At 37.1% G+C, this 21929-nt stretch overlaps 1 long non-coding RNA gene across 1 annotated transcript; it reads right to left on the bottom strand.

The window, feature by feature from the left end:
- Window positions 1-2361: 2361 nt before the first annotated feature.
- Window positions 2362-2935, bottom strand: LOC143859627 (uncharacterized). Its single transcript, XR_013239311.1, has 4 exons — window positions 2850-2935; window positions 2732-2773; window positions 2530-2648; window positions 2362-2428 (listed from the first exon to the last, which is right to left on the bottom strand). It is a non-coding gene; the product is annotated as an uncharacterized LOC143859627 (long non-coding RNA).
- Window positions 2936-21929: the final 18994 nt, after the last annotated feature.

Here is a 21929-nt window from a genome sequence, read left to right as displayed (position 1 = left end):
ATAAGAAACTTTCTACTTTTCCAATCTCCATCATTCTTCAACTAAATCTAAGATTCAATACCATCTCATCGTCATCTCAAAACTTGGCTAAATGCACATTGATACTGTCTCTAGGGTCTCTTATGTCCAAAAGATGGATATTTTACAAAGTTTCTAAAATAATAAACTTTTTATTTTTTCAATCTGCATCCTATATGAACTAAATTTAAGATTCAATACTAACAAATCCTCATCTCAAAACTTGGCTAAAAGCTCCTTCACACCATCTGTAGGGTTTTCTAAGTCTAAAAGATTAATATTTTACAAAGTTTCTAAAATAATAAACTTTCTATATTTTCAATCTCCATCCTTCATATTCCAAATATATGATGGAATACCATGTCATCTTCATCCCAAAACAAGGCTAAAAGCTCCTTCACACCATCTATAGGGTTTCTTATGTCTAAAAGGTGGATGTTTTATAAAGTTTCTAAAATTCGAAACTTTCAGTTTTTTCAATTTCTATCCGTGATCAACAAAATCTAAGATTCAATACCATTTAATCCTCATCTCAAAACTTGGCTAAAAGCTCATTGACACCCTCTCTAGTGTTTCTTATGTTTAAAAGATAGTTGTTTTATAAAGTTTCTAAAATAAGAAACTTTCTATTTTTTCAATCTCCATCCTTAATCAACTAAATCTAAGATTTTATACCATCTCATCATCATCCCAAAACTTGGCTAAAAGGTCATTGACACCATCTCTAGGGTCTCCTATGTCTAAAAGATGAATGTTTTATAAAATTTCTAACATATGAAACATTCTATTTTTTCAATCTCCATACTTCTTTAACTAAATCTATGATTCAATATCATCTTATCATCATCCTAAAACATGGCTAAAAAATCCTTGACACCATCTCTAGGGTCTCCTATATTTAAAAGATTGACGTTTTATAAAGTTTCAAAAATAAGCAACTTACAATTTTTTCAATCTTCACCCTTTATCAACTAAATCTAAGATTCAATACCATCTCATCCTCATCTCAAAACTTGGTTAAAAGCTCCTTAACACCATCTCTAAGTTTTCATATGTCTAAAAGATGGATGACTCATATAGTTTCTAAAATAAGAAACTTTCTATTTTTTAAATTTCCATCATTCATCAACTAAATTTAAGATTCAATATCATCTTATCCTCATCTCAAAACTTTGCTAAATGCTCCTTCACACCATCTCTAGGGTTTCCTCTGTCTAAAAGATGGATGTTTTATAAAGTTTCGGATCATCATCTCAAAACTTGGCTAAAAGACGGATGTTTTATAAAGTTTCTAAAATAAGAACCTTTCTATTTTTTCAATCTCCATCCTTTGTCAACTGAATAAGAAACTAAATCTCAGATTCAATACCATCTAATCCTCATCTCAAAACTTGGCTAAAAGCTCCTTGACACCATCTATGGGGTTTCCTATGTCTAAAAGATTGATGTCTTATGAATTTTCTACAATAAGAAATTTTTTATTTTTTCAATCTTAATCCTTGATTAACTTAATCTAAGCTTCAATACCATCAAATCCTCATTTCAAAACACGGCTAAAAGCTCCTTGACACCATTTATAAGGTTTCATATGTCTAAAAGATGGATGTTTTATAAAGTTTCTAAAATAAGAAACTTAATCAAGTAAATCTAAGATTCATTACCATCGCAACCTCATCACCAAACTTGGCTAAAAGCTCCTTCCCACCATCTCTAGGAATTCTTACGTCTAAAAGATGGATATTTTATAAAGTTTTTAAAATAAGAAACTTTCTATTTTTTCAATCTCCATCCTTCTTCAACTAAATTTAAGATTTAATACCATCTCATCCTCATCTCAAAACTTGGCTAAAAGCTCATTGACACTATCCCTAGGATCTCCTATGTCCAAAAGATTGATGTTTTTCAAAGTTTCCAAAATAATAAACTTTCTAGTTTTTCAATATCCATCTTTTATCAACTAAATCTAAGGTTCGTGTTGAATTCTTATTTGTAAATGCATATGCAGAGTGCATGCCTATGCATACAGGTAAAAATAGGTGAGGCATGTAGCTCATTTGGAAGAATAAACACAAAATCTGCCACAAAGTAGTCGATGTTGCATTCAGTAGTAGTAAATGGTATGAAAATACACAATCAGAATTTGAAAGCACAATCTAGATTTAGCATTCACATATATCAGTAAAAAAGGCTTCCTCGGACTAAAATAAATACCTTGTCCATCGGAAGTTAACATTCTACGCATTATAGGTAATAGAGTCGGCTCAATCTGAATGAAAAGATGGGGTAGCCTACTCACAGATTCAAGAATCGTGCTTATGGCACGCAGACATCCAACAGCCGCTAGTGCACCTGGATCATCAGTGTCATCATCGGCTTCAGAAGTATCCATACACTTCCAAAATGCAGCAGCCTAAAAGTGAAGGAAGTAAAAAAAAAACAATGAGTAGATTAGAAGAAAATAAACTCAAGTACCCAAATAGATAAAAGTCGAAGTTATGAAAGTATTTTTACCAGATTTTGACATAATCCAAGAGCATAAGGTGCCATCTCTTCCCCAAATTTGTCCACAATAGTCTCAAGGGTGAACACAAGGTCCTCATTCTCAACCTCATTCATGAGCTTAAAAAACTCTGTGCATAGGCCATTGAAATGTGTATAAAACAAATTGGCAACACATACAAATAGTAGTGATGATTAAAGACAAAGCACATACCATCGAGTAATTGAGGAAGAATAGGACGGATTTCATTTAAATCTGCAAGAAAAGATAGGATTATTTAGCATTGAAAGAAGTTAGTGTATAGAACAGAGGACAACAAGGAAAGACATACCTTTACAAGCTTCCACAAAAGAGCACAATGCAAAGACAGAATCAACACGTACTGGGAGCTCTGGATCACGCAATCCAGCAACAACACAATTTAAAGCCTTGCAGAAATTGTTCTGATCCGAAAAGTTGATATGGGCATACTGTCCTGCAACCCACGTTGCCTAATAATCCATAAATTTGATATATCAATTTGCAAAAGAAGAAAGTTCCATGGTACAAAACTGAATGAAAAGGCAGAAATATGCAAGTTATAGGAAAAACCTCAATCACAATACAAGCCAATTCAATCGCAAGCAAGCAAGGTTGTATTAGGAAAAGCTACAGGCATGTTACTAGTTCAATGTTTTGATGGGGACGAGAAATCCAATCTCAAACTCTTTATTTTATTTTTATTGCGATCGTATCTACACCACATTTTTCCAGGTTGCAACTCATAATTAGGGCGGTTCCCAATTCTTTCACAGAAAGAGAGACAGTAGAGGTTAGATAGGAGAGAGAGGTATCTGAGCAATTGAACTTCAATTGGGTTGAAAGAAATATCTTGTTTTTTCTTTAACAATTTCTGATCTCTAGCGGACCTCTCAATAGGATTTGAACCCAAATAAAGTTCTAACCATCTTTCAGGGGAAAAAAGGACGCCAACATATCATATATGAAATTTTGCTATTTCTTTTTATTCTAGGGGAGACACTAATCGCAGTGAGAAAAGAATTTACACAATGACTGAAAAAATGTCTGACATCATTTGAGAATTTGGAGTTCGAAGAAGGGGAGAAAGAGCCAGCAGCCTGCAATAGATAGAGGAGGATTTATTTGATCGCATTGCATAGGCTCCTAGAATATGGTGCCCTTGTGATAACCTGTTTGATTATATCTTTTTTTTAAAAATTTAACCTGTTTGATTATATCGAAAGACCCAAAGAATTGGGCAGATCATAACCCTTTGCTATCGTTACTAACATACCTCGATCCCATCACCCTTATTATGTTCCCCTTTATACCACTATTTGGACATTGATTTGGGCCAGTTTAGACCTTTTTCTTTAGATATGTTATTTATGTTAGATGCATTTGAGATCTGATTTTCTTTCTAGTTAGTTTAATTTCTTTCATGAATCTAATGTATGGAACCTGCTTGGACGGATTTTTGTTCTATTATTTTTCCTATCATAGGATTTAAGCTATAACTATATCTATGTTTTTGTATTTTAATTAAGGTGTATTGAAAGTTTATTAGTTGTATCGACAAAATGTGTTATGTATTATTTATACGTGTCCGATTTTGAGGTGCCCATACACCTTCAATGCTTGAAACCTGATACCTTGGAAGAAGTTCACTATGACACTGATAATTATCAGATTACTTATGACTAACATTTGCAACAATCATAGTACTAACAACAAGCACAACAACACCAACTATGATAATTATTATCTTTGAAAATTGTTAATAAAAAAATTGTGTTTTGCTTAATTGTTTTTTCGTATGCAAACACATAAACCTTGGTTTTGTAGCTTAAATGTCTAGTTTAGAAGCAAATAGTGCTACCGATGATACATTATCTAGTTCTCAGATTTATATACTTAGGCATTTTTGTTTTTCTCCTAAAATCTTGTTTTTGGGATATGACCTCATTTTCTTTTTGTAATTTGAGCTTCTTGTTTTTTTGTTTACCAAATTTCATTTCCATGTCTTGTAGGAAGAGGAGCAAAGGTGCAAGAAAGTAGACATCATTGATACTGCAAAATCTCCTAAATCTCCTAAATCTCCTAAATCTAAAGTGAGCATTTACTCAAGATTTTCTTGTCATTAGAGCTAATTTGCTTCCTCGCATGTTTGGTTACACTATTGTCCTATCCAAATTCAGTTTAAACATTTACTTGATCATGCCTTCTTTGAAAGTGTTGTTTTGACACCTTTCTATTCATCAACCATGGTTTTTGTGATATGCATTACAGAATATATTAATGTTGTTTGTTGTTGTTATTAGTGTTATTATTCATTGGCAAGCATAACCCTTTTTTTTTTTTCTTACTTTCCAATACTACATTATTGTTTTGCTTTCCACTCGGTAAATGACTATTTATTCGTGAATATGTGATTTGTTTTTAAGCCATTTTATTGTAGACTAACACTAATCTGATATTCATTTTATTGTACGCTCAATAGGAAAATGTATTGCTTCAAGGGAGGGAGGGAGGGAGGGAGGAGAGGGAGGGAGGGAGGCAGTTGTTGGATAAATTCGTAATTGACAAGGACTGCAAGACATTATCGAAGCTAAAAGTGCTCCAACAGTCCAACTCCTTGTTGTACAATCACCTTCTCTTAAAAGAGTTGAAATATTGTTACTCCATCTCCCGTTTAGGATATAGTGTCGTCATGGTTGCCTATCTTCTTTTCGTTTTACTTTATCAATTTATTCATATTAAGAAATCTATCCGGAACATTGTCAATTTATTCATATCCTCTTGTCGTCATGGTTGCTTCATCAACCTGCTCAACTTTGAGGCTCCATGATAGCTAACATAAAACTTCTTTTGATAGGGGTAAGGATTCAAGACTTGATTCGAGAGACTCGATGAGAGAGAGAGAGAGAGAGAGAGAGATGCTGTTGGATCAAATATCAGAGGCGGTACCGCCCTCACGTGACTTCACGCTCGGACACCATATAAAAAATCATATATAAATATATTCATAAACATATAATCGTATGAAGGGTTATGTTGTTGGATAAATTCGTAATTGACTAGGACTACAAGACATTATCGAAGCTAAATGTGCTCAACAGTCCAACTCCTTGTTGTACAATCACCTTCTCTTAAAAGAGTTGAAATATTGTTGCTCCATCTCCCGTTTAGGATATAGTGTCGTCATGGTTGCCTATCCTCTTTTCATTTTCCTTTATCAATTTATTCATATTAAGAAATCTATCCGGAACATTGTCAATTTCTTACTTTTGTCTTGTGTGTTTGTGATCTCAAGTCTCCATTTCTCCTGTGCGGATAGTATGTAGAGCACTATTCAACAAGAGATCTTGTTACAAAGCCTTCTGATGCTCATATATTAGGTTGTAAGTTGTTCCTTAAGATCAAATGCATATTAATGTCTGTTATTCTCAGGAGTGCGACATTGGAAACAATGAACCTTTGTTCATGTTGCAAAGATAACTTACCCATCCTTGACATTTTTATTAGTCAAATTAGCTTATGTTCCAGCTTGATGTGAAAGATGATTTCCTTTAAGAAGACAACTATATGATTGTTTCTTGAGGCTATCTTAATTGAGAATTGCCTTTGTTAGTGTAAAAAGAATAGATGGAAACACTTGGAGAGATAATCCAAGTTTAGGGAAAAGAGATGGAGAGATTTCATTGGGTTTGGGAACATAAGGATTCCCATAAGAAGTATGTATATGCATATGTATTAGAGAAAATTGTAAATATTACAGATGTGCAACTCTTATTCTATGTAAGATGGGATGCACGCTAAATACATGAAAACAGGAAACACAAACTATCATCTCTCTTAATTTACTTGCTTTAAATGTGCTAGCCTCACTAGTTGCCTATGCTGATGTCGATTGGTTAGGGTGTTCAGATACTTTTTGTTCTACTACATGGTGATGTATGTTCCTTAGAGATGTTTCGATGTTGTGTAGATGCAATAAACACGATGTGGTCTCCAAGTCATTTGTGAAAGAAGAGTTGATTTATGCCAACAAGATCTAGTGAGGGTGTATGGCTTAATTTGCTTCTTAAAGTTTCCTATTTCTCTTCTTCCTTCCACAACACTTTGTGGAGATAATACTCAACTCAACTCAACTCAACTCAACTAAGCCTTTGTCCCAAACTAGTTCGGGTTGGCTATTGAATCCTTTAGAAAATTTTCATGAAGAAGGTGAAAGGATCTACTCGGCTCAAATTGACTAAGTCTAATCCTGCGACTAGTTGGGTTCGTCTACATGAATCATTTTCTCCCATTCTATCCTATCCAAGGTCATGTTTTTTGTTATGTTCCTAGCCCTCAAGTCTTTCCTCACAGTTTCTACCCAAGTTGTTTTCGGTCTGCCCCTACTCCTTTTTACTCCATCAACTTGGCACGAGTCACTTCTTCTCACTGGAGCATCCAAATGCCTACGTTGGATATGCCCATACCATCTTAAGTGACGCTCTCTCATATTCTCCTCAATTGGTTCCAACCCCACCTTTTTTACGGATGACTTCATTTTTAATTCAATCTAACCTTGTGTGGCCGCACATCCATCTAAGCATTCGCATCTCCACCACACTCATCTTATGCACATGCTGCTTCTTAACGGCCCAACATTTTGAGCTGTACAGCATGCTTGGCCTCATAGTCTCTGCTCTAAAAGGCCGCCGCCCAGGCTGCTTAGGCGCTGAGCGCAGAAAAAACGCACCGCCTGGGCGTTATTAGGCGGCCGCCCAGGCGATCTGAGCGTAGGCCTGGGCGGGGTGGGTTTGAAGACTCAGATGAAGATAGAGTCTTGGTCGTGGAGGGAGAGGACAATGATTGGTGAAGACTGAAGAAGTGCTTGGATTTTAATCTTTTTTTGGTCATGGATTTGTGTTGTATTGTTAAATACTTAAATTATTAAGTACTTTATGCTTAATTTCTTATTATGTTTTTAACTTTTTATTATTTAATGTTTAGTGCTTATGCAAAAATGGTTTGGATTGTTATGTAGTCAAGTATTTATATTTTATATAAAAAATGCAAGATATTATGAAAATATATTAATGTCTAAAAAAAATGAAAAACGCCTCAAAATGCCTGGGCGGCCTAGGCACTGGTAGGTCAGTCAGCCGCACAGCTCCGCCCAACGCTTTTTAGAACACTGCTCATAGTTGTCTTATAAAACTTTCCCTTCAACTTGGTAGGTATTTTACGATCGCACAGAGCGCCTGAAGCATGATTCCACTTCAACCAACCTGCTCTTATTCTGTGGTTAACATCCTCTTCAATCTCTCCTTCCGCTCATAGGTACCTCCTGTCCGCTCATATTTACTAGATCGTCGCCCCGCTTTCTTACATTATTAAAGTTGCACTCCATATACTTTGTCTGAGTCCTGCTCACTCTAAAACCTTTGGATTCCGAAGCAGTTCTCCATAACTCTAACTTAGCGTTAACTCCTGCTTTGGTTTTGTCAATTAATACTATGTCATCTGCAAATAACATAAACCACAACACCTCGTCTTGAATACCCTCCGTTAGTTCAACCATAACTAGAGTAAAAAGATAAGGGCTTAGAGCTGATCCTTGGTGCTGTCCCATTGTAATTGGAAACTCACTTGAAGTCCATCCGTAGTTCTGACATTAGTTACTGCTCCATCGTACATATCCTTAATCATATGAACATATTTATTAGGCATTTTTTTCCTTTCAAGGACCCACCACATAACACTCCTGGGAATGCTATCATACGCTTTCTTCAAATCTGAAATCCAAGTAGAGACTTGGTTTGGCAACCTAGAGGGGGGGTGAATAGGATGTTTATAAAACTTTTACGTTTTGAAAACTTTTACTAATTTCACCCTAGTTTTATCCCTTGGTTAATTAAGTTGAATTAGTTAAGCTTAACTAATTTCCATAAATGTATATAAGCTTAAAAACCCTTGTTTAAACAACCAACTTAATTAGGAGATTTAGTGGGCTAATTAGCAATGTAAAGATATTCACGTTGGATGGCAATGCTAACTCACTCAATTCTAAATAATAAGACAAGCACAAATAAGAGAGTGAGAGAGGGAGTGATAAATCGAGAAATACCAACGCAAGCGACACAAGGATTTATAGTGGTTCGGCCAACGGCCTACTCCACTCTACTCAAGGTCGCACTTGAGGATTTCCACTATTGAGACCTCCACGACGCCCGGCTCCAAGGCTTTTACACTCCAAGGGAATTAAATGAGGATGCCCTTCCACCTTTACAATGACTCTCCCTCTCCGCCGAGTTCTAAGCGCTTCACCCAAGAAAATTAAAAACAACGGATGCCCTTGCCACCGATCGAATAAAGAAGAAGAAGTATTAGCCTCTTACTATGCTTGATTACAAGTTGTAGCTCCAAGGATGCTCTCAAGAATAAACAAGTTTAAGCCTAAACCAATCTCAAATGATTTTCTCAAATCATGGCACAAGAGGTTGGTGAGAGAAATTACCCAAAAATAGTTCACAAATGATTTTATAGGGGTTTCTTGAAGTTGGACAATGTTCCTCTAGTGTTTTGGACCCTTGAATGGGTATATATAAAGTCCCAACTCCATGTGACCGTTTGAGGGGTAAAACAGTCAAAACTGGGTCAAAAAATCAACTAGTCGTTGCACCCCAACGGCTATATTTTTTTGAAGAAAAACATTTCTCGGAGTTCTGAGAAATTTCTCGGAGTTTCGAGCAGAATTCTCGGAACTCCGAGAATTCAAACAGAGCTTTTAATTTTGGAACCTGGTGCATTTCTCGGAGCTCCGAGAATTTTCTCGGAGTTCCAAGACTGGTTTCCAACAAACAGTGTCGAACTTGTAAAATTCATATCTCCCTCATTTCTCGTCGGATTTTGACGTTCCTATACTCTACGGATATGAGAAAAATGAGAGGTATCTGTTAAAAATATTTTCAAAAATATTTGAAAATTTTTTAAATAAGTTTTGATACGATTTAGTTGCTGGTCCAGGTTGTTGCTTCGGAACTCTGTTTTGTTCATTCTTGTGTTGAATGCCATATGGGTCCCAACATGTTGGTACACCACCATGGCCATTCACTTATCCATTTAAGTCCTTAAAGGGTGTGTTAGTCTCTTTGAAAAACATATTTTTAGGGGTTTAAACAATGTGCCTTGATAAGAGAATATGCAAGAGAGATAGGAATACATTCTACCCTTTCTATCACTCTCTTGAACTCTTCTTTTGAGCTGGGATCTTCTATGGTTGAGCTTCCATGCTTGACACCTTCAAGTTGTGGTACAAGCTCCTTGGTCCTTTGCATTAGGTTCTTGATCCTCCACCTTTGGCCTTCATGAACTTCCTTTGTTTGTTCAATGCTTTGAGATGGTTGATGATGAGATTCTCCTTGGTACTTCCAAGGTGTGATTGGTCCAAGTATGTTCCAAGCTCATTTGCCATTGTGTTTGGTTCATCTTCAACCATAGGCCAACAATGTGCGTGCTAGTACGATTTGACTTGTGTAGGACCTGTCTAAAGCACAACACTCAAGGCAAATGATCAGTCCATAAACAACTAATCAATTTGCGTTTGTTAATCATCAAAACAAGATGATTGAATGTATTCATGGGGAACCCTTGGGCTTACAAAATCAATGAAAACCATATGAAGGTTCTGTTTATTTTCACTTAATCTCTCCATTAACCGCCTAATCAAGAGGATAGCTTCCATGGTCGATCGTTCGGGCATTAAGCCAAACTGATTCTCCGACATCTTAGTCTCTTTTCTTAGTCTATGCTCAATTACCCTCTCCCAAAGCTTCATTGTATGACTCATTAGCTTAATCCCCTGGTAATTGGTGCAGCTCTGAATATCCCCTTTATTTTTATAAATAGGTACTAATGTATTCTTCCTCCACTCATCATGCATCTTCTTAGTCTTCAAAATATTGTTAAATAATCTAGTTAATCAAACCAAACCCACATCACCCAAGCATCTCGAAGTTTCAATAGGAATATCATCAGGCCCCATAGCCTTACCTAATTTCATCTCCTTCATAGCCACTCTTACCTTTGATGTTCGGATTCTACGAACAAACCTCCGGTTATCTAAATAGCACTTTATGGAGATAATAAAAGTGCTATTTAGATTGTCACTCTATGTCAGCAGCATCTAGTGAGGGTGTATGGCTTCTCTTAGAGGCTTGTTTACACCATTTTGTGGTGTACATAATCATAAAATACATTACTTATATACACATCTTTTAGTCACATCGGCGTTACGCATTTGGTCTTCAATTTTGTTTATAGTATATGAGTATTTAAATCACCAAGTCATATGCATTTTGGGAAATTACTCCATACCCTATAGACAACTTTTACCACCCTAAACCCTACCAACCTTGAAACATGCTTGCCTTTCATCGATACCCAACTGTCCCATTCCCACCTTCTAGTGATTTCCCTCTAAATTCCAACCTCCTTGTCGTAGCCAGAAAGATTGGGAGTTTCAGATTGATCTAGCAACTTCATGAGACATACCTTTTCACCTGAATGCTTGGTTAAGCGATCTATACCTTATATCAAAGGTCATTTAGATTTTTGGTGGGTTTTTCCACATTTCACCTTTTGAGCCTTACAATGTTGGTCCAAAATCCAATTCCAAGAAATGTGACTAATTTCAAACAGTGAGATCTATGGATGGCTTGCCCACAAGTTGATTGCCACCAATTTTTGTTATCATTACATCTTAGGTTGTAGTTAAAGTGATCTTAAGTTTGGCTGCGATAGTTGCTAACATAGGTTCTTTAAATGTGTTATTTTGATCATATTTCTCATGATTGGTCATGTTAGCCAATTAAGTTAATGCGTTTGGTAACTTGGGGGATACAAAGTATCAATATTTCTTGGAAAGAGAGGAGTTTCTTTAATTTCATTGAGTTAAAGAGCAAGGCTTCCAAGGCTTGGGAAGGTGATGGAGCTACATAGCAACAAAGTGAATTTATAGTTTTTTTGGTTACAATGCAATCTTTGGATCCATAATGTTGGGAGACCCAGTTTAGGGTCAAGCTCCCTAAGAGGAGTCATTTGGAAGATGATAGTTTTGCTTGAAGGCCAACATCCATATAGTTAATTTTAAATTTTTTTCTTGGAGGCTAATTTTCTCAACTTTCTTGATCTAAATTACAATACATTTGATGAGTAACACATGCGAATAAACTTAGACATTATATCCCTGAAGAGGAGGATTTTGCATAAGAAAATCATGAAGACAAACTTTTGGAGATTGTAAATGAACATGTTTTAAAAGTAGTATGAAGCTCAGTTCAAGTATTTAGCTTGTTGAATTGATGAACGAAAGCTGCTTGGCTCACAAATTGAAATAACTTGCGGATGCGTCCGCTTTTAACAAAGGAAATACTAGTGCTTGTTTTGAGTATCTTTCAAGATTTGTAATAATTACTTCTAAGGATTTTTCAAGGCTTCTCTTTTGGGTAGTAAACTGCAAGTCAATGTGCAATAGTAAAATTTATGATGAATTTCAAATGGTGATATTAGCAAGGGACACAGCCACAATTCGACTGTGTAAATTTGATTGATCTTCCCATTCAAACTTTTCAGAATTCTATTTTTTTCAGTATGAGTCGTATAATTTTCTTGAGAAGTCAAGGAGTTTGGACACATTTACTTGCTTTTGTTATTCAATTCTTGTTTGAGATGAGTAATATTGTTATTAGTTTTAGTAACTTGTGTCATGCAGGGAAATATGTCTAAAGTTTGTACGAACCTAGAAAGGAGTCCTTTTCCTAGTGCTATGTTTTACATATGAGCTTTAAGATGTAGGAGGAACATTCTCAACATTAAACCCGTTCTCTTTAATCTATTTATCTTATGGTTTGTCTTTAAGTCTTTCTAATAAACCACACACAGAGATATATATATATATATATATATATATATATATATATATATATATATATATATATAGAGAGAGAGAGAGAGAGAGAGAGAGAGAGCTTATCTAAGCTATAGCTCAAAAACACATGTGGCCCCACATTTTTTTGGGGGGATCCAAAGCATTCATTTGGAAGGCCCTTCCATAGATAGGGTGTGTACCAAAAATCAGCCCTATAGGATCATCCCAACCCAATCAAAGGTGGAATGGAAAATGGACAGACACTGTGTGTCCATGTTTCTGCCCATTTTTTCCCTCAACAGATGGCAGGGTTAGGATGATCCTATAGGGCTGATTTTTGGTGGAAGCGCCTTCCAAATGAATGCTTTGGATCCCTCAAAAATGTGGGGCCACATGTGTTTTTGAGCTATAGTTTAGGAACACTTTCCTCATATATATATATATATATATTATATTTTCGGGAATTAATATTTGCATCCATGAAGTTAGAAATTTTCTTTTGGGAAATTATCTTTCCACTCCCTGCTGTTGCCTACTTACCTCTCTCTGTCTAGGAATTTGTTCAGTCGGTGCTAAATGCTCTAGATGATAATCCATCCCTTTTGATTATTGCTTTTTTAGGAGCAAAGAGTAGTGCTACCATTCAAAAAAAAGAAAAAAGAGAGAAGAGTAGTACTTCCATGATTCTCTCTCTGTCTCTCTCTTTCTCTCTCTTTCTCTCTCTCTGCCTTGTTGGCTCGAGGCAAGGCAAGGTTAGTCCTTTAAAGAAATTCATTGATAAAGGGTTTGTTATGATGGAGACCAAGCTGAGACCATTGGCCATCCAATTACACCCATGTCCCGGTGATGCAGGACGAATCTGGAGCAGCCACATTGAACGCAATCCCCCATCCACATAGACATACTCATGCAATTCGACAACCACAAAATAAGTAAATCCCCATTATTTTCATAAATTTGGCCCAAATCCAAATTTGCAAAATGATAATTGTGCCCCCCCTATTGGGGCTTGACTTTTATTGTGTTCAGTGCTGGGCAGGTGGGCCACATATAAGTGCAACCTGTTTGGGAACCACTGAAGGTTTCCTTATTTGTGTGGTATGAACAGAAGTCTGTTGTTGCATACGAGTTGGCAAAAATGAAATTTATAATGTCATGTGATGTGATTACCGTCACCTTCGAAGAACATCATCTCTTCCAATCACTTGGTTCTTGTGAGATAGCTTGTGATGGATCTAACCAGCATATTAAAAGCACAATAATCACTTTGTTGAGCATCTATCCCAATTTACTATCTTTGTTGAAGGTTCAAAACTCTTGTTCTCCAATTTGCACAAATTAGTAGCATCATCACCAACTCTCATCGCTAAAAATGACGCACCTAGACTCATTCCTTGCTAGCTGTCAAATCAAGAAAGAAAGACGGGGTGAATCTTGCCCAAGATGTGCTAAATCTTGCCACTCCTCATTGGTTGCTTTCCATAATAGATTACCACTCTTGGGACACAAGGGGTGTTGTTCTAGCCTAAAACCATCCAAATAGGCCTCTTATGTCTCTAAATCTTGACCAATTCCTACAACCATTCTCAACCTATTTCTTTGATCTCTTCCAACCCTTCCACTTGTCATTCTTCTTGCAACAATACGGTTATTATTGGTGATAAAATCACAGTCCTTTGCCAGATTTTCTTTGTGCCACTAAAGTCCCACCAAGATGGCTAACATCACCGCCTTTGAGAGTTCGTTGTTGCTTGGATGGGGAAATAGAAAATCCTAAAGAAAAGAGATTGAGGAAAGGGAGGTAGGCTGAGCTGGTGATTAGCAAAAAAGTCAAAGCAAGGGGAGCTAAAAAAATTAGGGGGTTAAAATATGATTTCCTTTTATGTCTCTAAAACTTGACCTATTCCTACAAACCTCTTTTACCTCTTTCAACCCTTCCTCTTATGATTCCTCTTTCAACAATACCCTTGATTGTATTGGTGATAAAATCATAGTCCTTTGCCAGCTTCTCTTTGTGCCACTCAAGCCCAACGAAGATGGCAAATATCAGCGTCTTTGCGAGTTAATTGTTGCTTGAATGGGGCAAATAGAAAATGCTAAAGAAAAGAAATGAGGAAGGGAAGCTAGGCTAGGTTAGTGATTGCCAAAAAAGACAAAGCAAGGGAAACAAAAAAAAATTCGGGATTAAAGTCATTTAATATTTTACATATTTATCATGTTGACATAGGGAAATGATACCAGCAATCGCTTTACACTTATCTGGTTAAGTGCTATCAACCATAGTTTCAAAACTGCCCTGTGTCATCGTGGACTTGGTTGAGTCAACTCCCTTTTACCTTGTCCGCCTTCTTATCGAAGTCTGTGTTTTGCCCAACAAAGTCAATCAAAACTCCGTTGACTCTTATGACCGCATCAACAGAGAACTCAGTCGCATCAACGTAGTACTCGATCACGTCGCCTCGAGTAAATTAGGATTTGCTCTGGCTTCTTTTTAACCCGCATCCACGTTTTGAAACAATGCTATCAACAACCAATTGAATACATGTTTAATATAGGGACGAATGCCATTATCGAGATAAAAAAGTGTCGATGTCATTTCCCACACATATATTCGATTAGTCTTTGCACTTTCATTTCACAAATGAACTTACTTACGAGTACATTATTGCCAATTCCAAAAAATGTTTTTCAAACAAGTAGTAATGATCCTAGTGACAAAACATGAATTTTCTTCCACGAGTCCATACTCATTTTGTGGTATGATCCTAGCAAAGAAACACAATTTCTAACAAGGAGCAATTGAGCACTTCTAATGAGAACGCCAAGCAATGACACCAAGTTCAGCTAACAAGCCTATCTAATACTTGGCAATGCTCTCTAGTAACTAGTCGACCTTTTGACAGTTTGTTTGCCGATAGAAATTAAACTTAAAATGACTCATAACGAGATGGAGGTCTAATCACTCGCTTCTCACACATTTTCACGTGTTATTGTAGAATGATAAGAAATAACATGATACAATTAGATTTTCAGAATGCCATTCAAAAAAAAAAAATTACAGAATTATGATTATTAGTGTATTGAATGTAGTACATGGTTGGAAATTTTGGGTGTGTAAAATGCATATTGCTCTTTGTTGTCGTTTACATTTATATGCATTAAGGTTTTGCTTTGATATCAGTTGTTTTGACATGGTAAGGAAGTAAAATATTGAGTCCTTAGTTGTAAATTTCGTTTCGGTTGCCATTTCGTTTTGGCGACGGAATGGAACTTTTCGATCATTTCAATAATTTCTTTTTGTGTTCGATCGAAACTTTTCCTTCCGCTACGATGAGGGATTTTTTAATACTTAAAAATATGAAAAAGTCCAAAAAAATCTGAAATTGTTAGAAAAATATATGAAACAATTAACTGATCCAAATATGTAAAAGATCCAACATTTACTTAAAGGAAAATCACCATCAGCTGAAAGGCCTTTGTTGATCTATATATTATTGACCAGGACACAATTTCAGAGACCAAATTATGAGATTTTTTTACCCATCTTTTGGGATTTAATAATGTTTGGGCATGTATGAATTTTTAAAATTGGAAAAATACCATATCGTTTGGAAGTTAAGATTTTGACCCTGACCGATTTTTTCAAATTTTGTACTAGAACTGGAAATTTTGGGGTGAAATCCGGAGTTTCAAATTTTCAAGGAGAGTAGAAGAAAAAATGATTTAATTTCCAAATTTCGGGTGAAATCCGGAATTTCGTCCATTTCAGAAGAAATTTTGGATTTCGGAAAATTTTGTCTGAAATTTCCGTAATCCACCGAAACCTGGAACGAAACGGTATTTATCAGTGTTTAAAAACTTGTTGACTCGACTCGGAACTTGCGCAAGTCGACTCCTTTTTAGCTTGGCGGTGTTCCGCGTTGCACCACATCCGCATTCCGTGTTTTGCCCTACAGAGTCAATAAAAACTCCTTTGACCCTCCTGTGTTATGAGCACGTCTACTGCGTCCTTGGCCGCGTCCGTGCCGAGTCAACAAGTATTTTTTTTGTAATCTACCGAAACCCGGAACAAAACGGTATTTGTCAGTGTTTAAAAACTTGTTGACTCGACTCGGAACTCGCCCGAGTCGACTCCTTTTTAGCTTGGCGGTGTTCCTCGTTGCACCACATCCGCATTCCGCGTTTTGCCCTACAGAGTCAATAAAAACTCCTTTAACCCTCTTGAGTTATGACCACGTCAACCACGTTCTCGGCCGCGTCGGTGCCGAGTCAACAAGTATTTTTCTTGGCCGCATTCTGCGTCACATCCGTATTTTTAAACACTGGTATTTATACCCATTTTGTTCCAGTTTTCGGCCAGAAACGAAAAGTTTCGCCCATATTGGGCGAAACGAAATGAAATTTACAATACTGATTGAGTCTGCTTATTGGCACTACTATATGTATTTTATTTTATTAATGTTTCAAATTGTGCAGGGAGGTAACATGCATGCTGAGGATATTAAGAGGTCTTCCAAAAGGCCTGATCTTAAAGCAGTTACAAAGGCAAGTCTACAAGTTTCTATTTTTAGTTTGTAAGTTTATATATGTGTGTGTGGTTGTTTGTTTGTCTATATCTGTTTCCTAGGGTCTTATACTTTTATCAAGTTGTGTCATGTTTTTACACTAATGTTATTGTTTGGTATATTGATGCTCTTGAAAACATCATTCTTGGCAGATTATCGATGATCATGCTATTCTATATCCTGAAAAAAGAATTGGTGACATTCCCGGTTGGTGGCAATTTTGGTATCCTATGTTATGGTGACAACATATTAGTATCACTTAACCATGTTAAAGCACAATCTATTGTGTTTGGGAGAGACCAATTGTTTATTACTGATTTCCACCATTGTTCTTATTAATTTTCTATCATAAGATTCAATGCCCTGAATATATAGCCCACAAGTAATGAAATGGCTACTACTACATTCTCAAGGCTAGTATGGTTCTAAAGATTCAGATGAGCATATATGATTTCTTTTCTTCAAGATGAAAAAACATTTTCATCTTACTTTTTTGGGACATTTGTTTATTGGGGGAGTTCTTTTGCTTTGATTTGATTTTGTGGTTTGCATGGGTGAGAACTATCCATCAAGATTTGCTAGCCTTGTTTTTTAATAAAATTAGGAATTAATATTAATAATGAAAGCATTACAAAGAAAACCTCCCACAAGATCTCTCCATTAACACTCAATTTAGCCAAACAGTCCACTAAATCTTTCACACTTCTATGGATACAACTAATCTGAATATGATGATTTCTACATAATTCTCTAGCTTCATCAATATGATTAGTCACCCATCACAGATGGCATTGAAGGAGTCTCCTTTGATATACAAAACTCCATGCGTTTTTCTACTGAAGATTCTAAGCACTATTATCTGAGACCGTATATCAGCTTCATTTGAATCAGTTCTTCTAATCGGGTCAAAGTAGGGCCAAACAACATTCCCATCATGGCTTCTAAAGACTCCTACTCCTGATGATCCTAAATTGCCGAGCAAACTCCTGTCAAAATTTTTTTTTAACTGCATTTATTGGGTTGCCTCTTTCCATTTGTTTTTATAGGATTCACCATCTAGGATATCATTCCATTTTGTTGTGAAGTGTTTGAAAAACATAACTGAAGATTTCTTTTCTAGCACGTGTCCAATGGATGATGTGCTCTTTAATATTTCAAATCAACTCCTTGAATGATACTTCTTTATCCTCGATAGTCCTACCATCTCTCTCTCCCTTTCTCTATAAGCTCCATATGACTGAAAAAATTATATGCCATATCATTCTGCCTGAAGTACCCAAATAGTTGTACCTCTATCCAATGAAACATCTTCAATATAGTCTTTGTTTTGATCCATGAAAGGCCATACCATCTCATGATTCTCATCTTTGACCTTCCTTTTGGATTTGAAAACCATACTTGTTTGTCATCTTCTACATGTGGAACATAACATTTTTCAAGAAGTGAGAATAGGCAGAGCAAATCATCAAACTCAACTACCTTTAGTTATGGTTGAACTTCCATCTCCATGCCCAAACTACCCTCCCTTCGGCCTCTTATAGTAAAAAGGCTGAAGGCACAATTTTGTTTTTGTCCCTTGCCAACCTAACCCACACACCTACTTAAACCTCACTCTATTCCCTTTCCAAATCATAAATCTTATCCCTTGGTTGGAGGACTCTTTCAGACTACATATAGACTTCCATACTCCCTTGCTTCCCACCCACCCCATCCCTCCCTGTACGGCTATACATTCGCGAAATAAAGAGAGGCTCTCACCCACACCGATAATTGATAAGTGAAGGAGATGTGAAAGAGAGAGTGAAATCAAAGAGTGGACGCAGCCATGATACCGTGTCCCCGATGAAGAGAGAAAACATAAATGGTCATAGGAACACTAGCCAAATAGGAGATCGAAAGATTAGGGCATAAAAAAGGACTGGAGCCGAAACATCGATGAAGATTTAGACCACTGGGGAAGAGAAAATAGAAAAAAGAAGAAGAAAGTGTAGAAAAAACCCTTAGGAAGAGTTAGGGTTGTTGCCTTTAGGTTTGAGGGTTTTGGGTTGTAAGAGTCTAGAGGAAGGGTTTTAGGCTTAGAGTTAGGGCTCGGCTAGGGTTTTGGGATAGGGTTTGGGGTGGGGCTGGAATGCGAGGAATCAGGGAGGAGTGGGCATGAGAGGTTAGAGGAGGGAGGAGTCAGGGAGGGGTGAGGCTGTGAGGTTGGAGGGGGCGAGGGTGAGGGTCGTGGGGGTGTAGTATAGAGGTGAGGGGTTCGAAGAGTGGCGAGAGGGGAGGGGGGTCTGCGAGGGACAGAGAGGGGGTGAGGGTGAGGGTCGTCGGGGTGGAGTATAGTGGCGAGGGGTTCGTCGAGTGGCGAGGGAGGGTGGATTGGCGAGGGATTGTGGGGACAGTGAGATGGGAATGGAAGTTATGGGTGAGGATTAGGGTTGGTGGGGGTGAGGTTCGAGGAAGAAGAAGATGAGGAGGAACAATGTTGGTCCCTAGGGGATCAAAACCCTAGGGCTCTGGTTCCATGTGAAACTTCGAGTTACTCCAAAAGCTTAAGTTGATGGAGATGGCGTTATTACATTTTTTATGCTTTAACACCACCCTCATGTGTAGCCCCTCTTTATAGGGTTAGACTGCACGTGGCACATGTGGCCCCTGTTTTGGGTGTTGGCCATTACTTGTGAATTTTTTGCTATCAAGGAGGTTTGAACTCGGGACCTTTGACTCTGATACCTTGTTGAGAGAAGAGAGGAGAGAAGAATGAGACTCTGATACCTTGTTGAGAGAAGAGAGGAGAGAAGAATGAGAAGAAAGGGGAGTTAGGGATGCGTTCGGTGTTCCCCTCTTTTATGTATTTATATAAAGAGAGAAAATGCAAAGACTAAATTGCCCTTAGGCATATTACATTTACACACACTTCTAACATTCTATAATTCCCACATTTCTTCTAACATATGCCCTGTTTCCACATATGATCAACCAACATATCCACAACTTCAGGCGAATTTCAGCAGAAGTAGTGGAAGACAAATGTACTTTCCTTGAAAAAGAAAGATGCATAATAACCAATTTTAGTAATTGGACAAGCGGTTTTGTAAGCTATCTTATTGATTAGGCGGTTAATGGAGAGATTTAGAGAAAATAAAAAGGACCTTCATATGGTTTTCATTGATTTGGAGAAAGCATATGATAGGGTTCCCAGGAGTGTTATGTGGTGGGTTCTTGAAAGGAAAAAAGTGCCTACTAAATATGTTGATGTGATTAAGGATATGTACGATGGAGTAGTAACTAGTGTCAGAACCACAAATGGAATGTCTAGTGAGTTTGCAATTACAATAGGACTACACCAAGGATCAGCTCTAAGCCCTTATATTTTTATGCTAGTTATAGATGAGCTTACAGAGGGTATCCGGGATTAGGTGCCGTGGTGTATGTTATTTGCAGATGACATAGTATTAATTGACGTAACCAAAGCAGGAGTAAATACTAAATTAGAGTTATGGAGAACTACTTTGGAATCTAAAGGTTTTAGACTGAGGATGACTAAGACAGAATATATGGAATGCAACTTTAGTAATGTAAGGAGGCGGGACGAGGATGTAAATATGACTGGTCCGGAGGTACCTAAGAGGGATATCTTTAGCTATCTTGGTTCAATTCTACATAAGGAAGGAGAGATTGAAGAGGATGTTAACAATAGAATAAGAGCAGGTTGGTTGAAGTGGAAGCTTGCCTCAGGAGTTCTGTGCGACCGTAAAATCCCTACCAAGTTTAAGGGAAAGTTTTATAAGACAGCTGTGAGGCTAGCAATGCTGTACGGCTCAGAATGTTGGGCCACCAAGAAGCAGCATGTGCATAAGATGAGTGTAGCGGAGATGCGATTGCTTAGATGGATGTGTGGCCACACAAGGTTAGATAGAATTAAAAATGAAGACATTTGTAAAAAGGTGGGGGTGGCTCCAATTGAGGTGAAGATGAGAGAGCACCGTTTAAGATGGTTTAGGCATATCCAACGTAGGCCTTTGGATGCTCCGGTGAGAAGAGGCGACTCGTGCCAAATTGATGGAGTAAATAGAGGTAAGGGCAGACCGAAAACAACTTGGGTAGAAATAGTGAGGAAAGACTTGATAGCTAGGAACATAACATAGAACATGAGCTTGGATTGGATAGAATGGAAGAAAATGATCCACGTCGAAGAACCCAACTAGAACTAGGATTAGAACCGGGTAGATTCCTTTTACCTCTTCATGAATTTTTTTCTAAAGGATTCATTTAGCCGACCCCAAGTATTTTGGGACAAAGGCTTTGTTGAGTTGAGTTGAGTTGAGTAAGGCAATGAGGTAGCTTAGGAACTGACGTGTTTGGAATAGAAGATGTGGGAAGTACACTTTGTAAATTCTATGGATTTTATTGATAATGATCACCTGAGGTCTAAGTAGACTTTTGTTCTGTTGTTTATCTAGTATAATCCTTCCTTTAATTTTCATCACCCTGAATGACATGTTAATGCGATTGTTGAGTAAGAGATTTTACTTGAGAAGAAAAGAAATGAACACCCTTATGAAATGTTATGCCCATTGAAACATTTCATTTTTCCTTCATCCGGATAGCTACACTTGTAACCCATTTAGGAGTATCAATATTCTTAAAAAAACACATCTGACAGCTTCGGCCTCGAGTTTATACTTGACTTGACCAATGATATAGAGACAAAGCAGACATATCCAATCCATAGTTACTGGAAACTCTATGTTGGCCTGCTGGGGTTGGGGGGGGGGGGTCGAAGTGGAAACAAAACATTTGGCTAAATATGCAAATTGTTTAAAAAATGTGTGGGGAAAACCCTCAAAATTTGCAAAAAAAAATGTTATAAATGTCTAGGGAAATGATTGGAAACACATTTAAACCATATTCAAAATGTGTGAGAAACAAGGTT

The sequence above is a fragment of the Tasmannia lanceolata genome, unplaced genomic scaffold, assembly GCF_043159265.1.
Source record: "Tasmannia lanceolata isolate RefF3 unplaced genomic scaffold, GAP_Taslan_0.1 ptg000035l, whole genome shotgun sequence".
NCBI lineage: Eukaryota > Viridiplantae > Streptophyta > Magnoliopsida > Canellales > Winteraceae > Tasmannia > Tasmannia lanceolata.
This window is presented reverse-complemented; position numbering and strand designations above follow the sequence as displayed.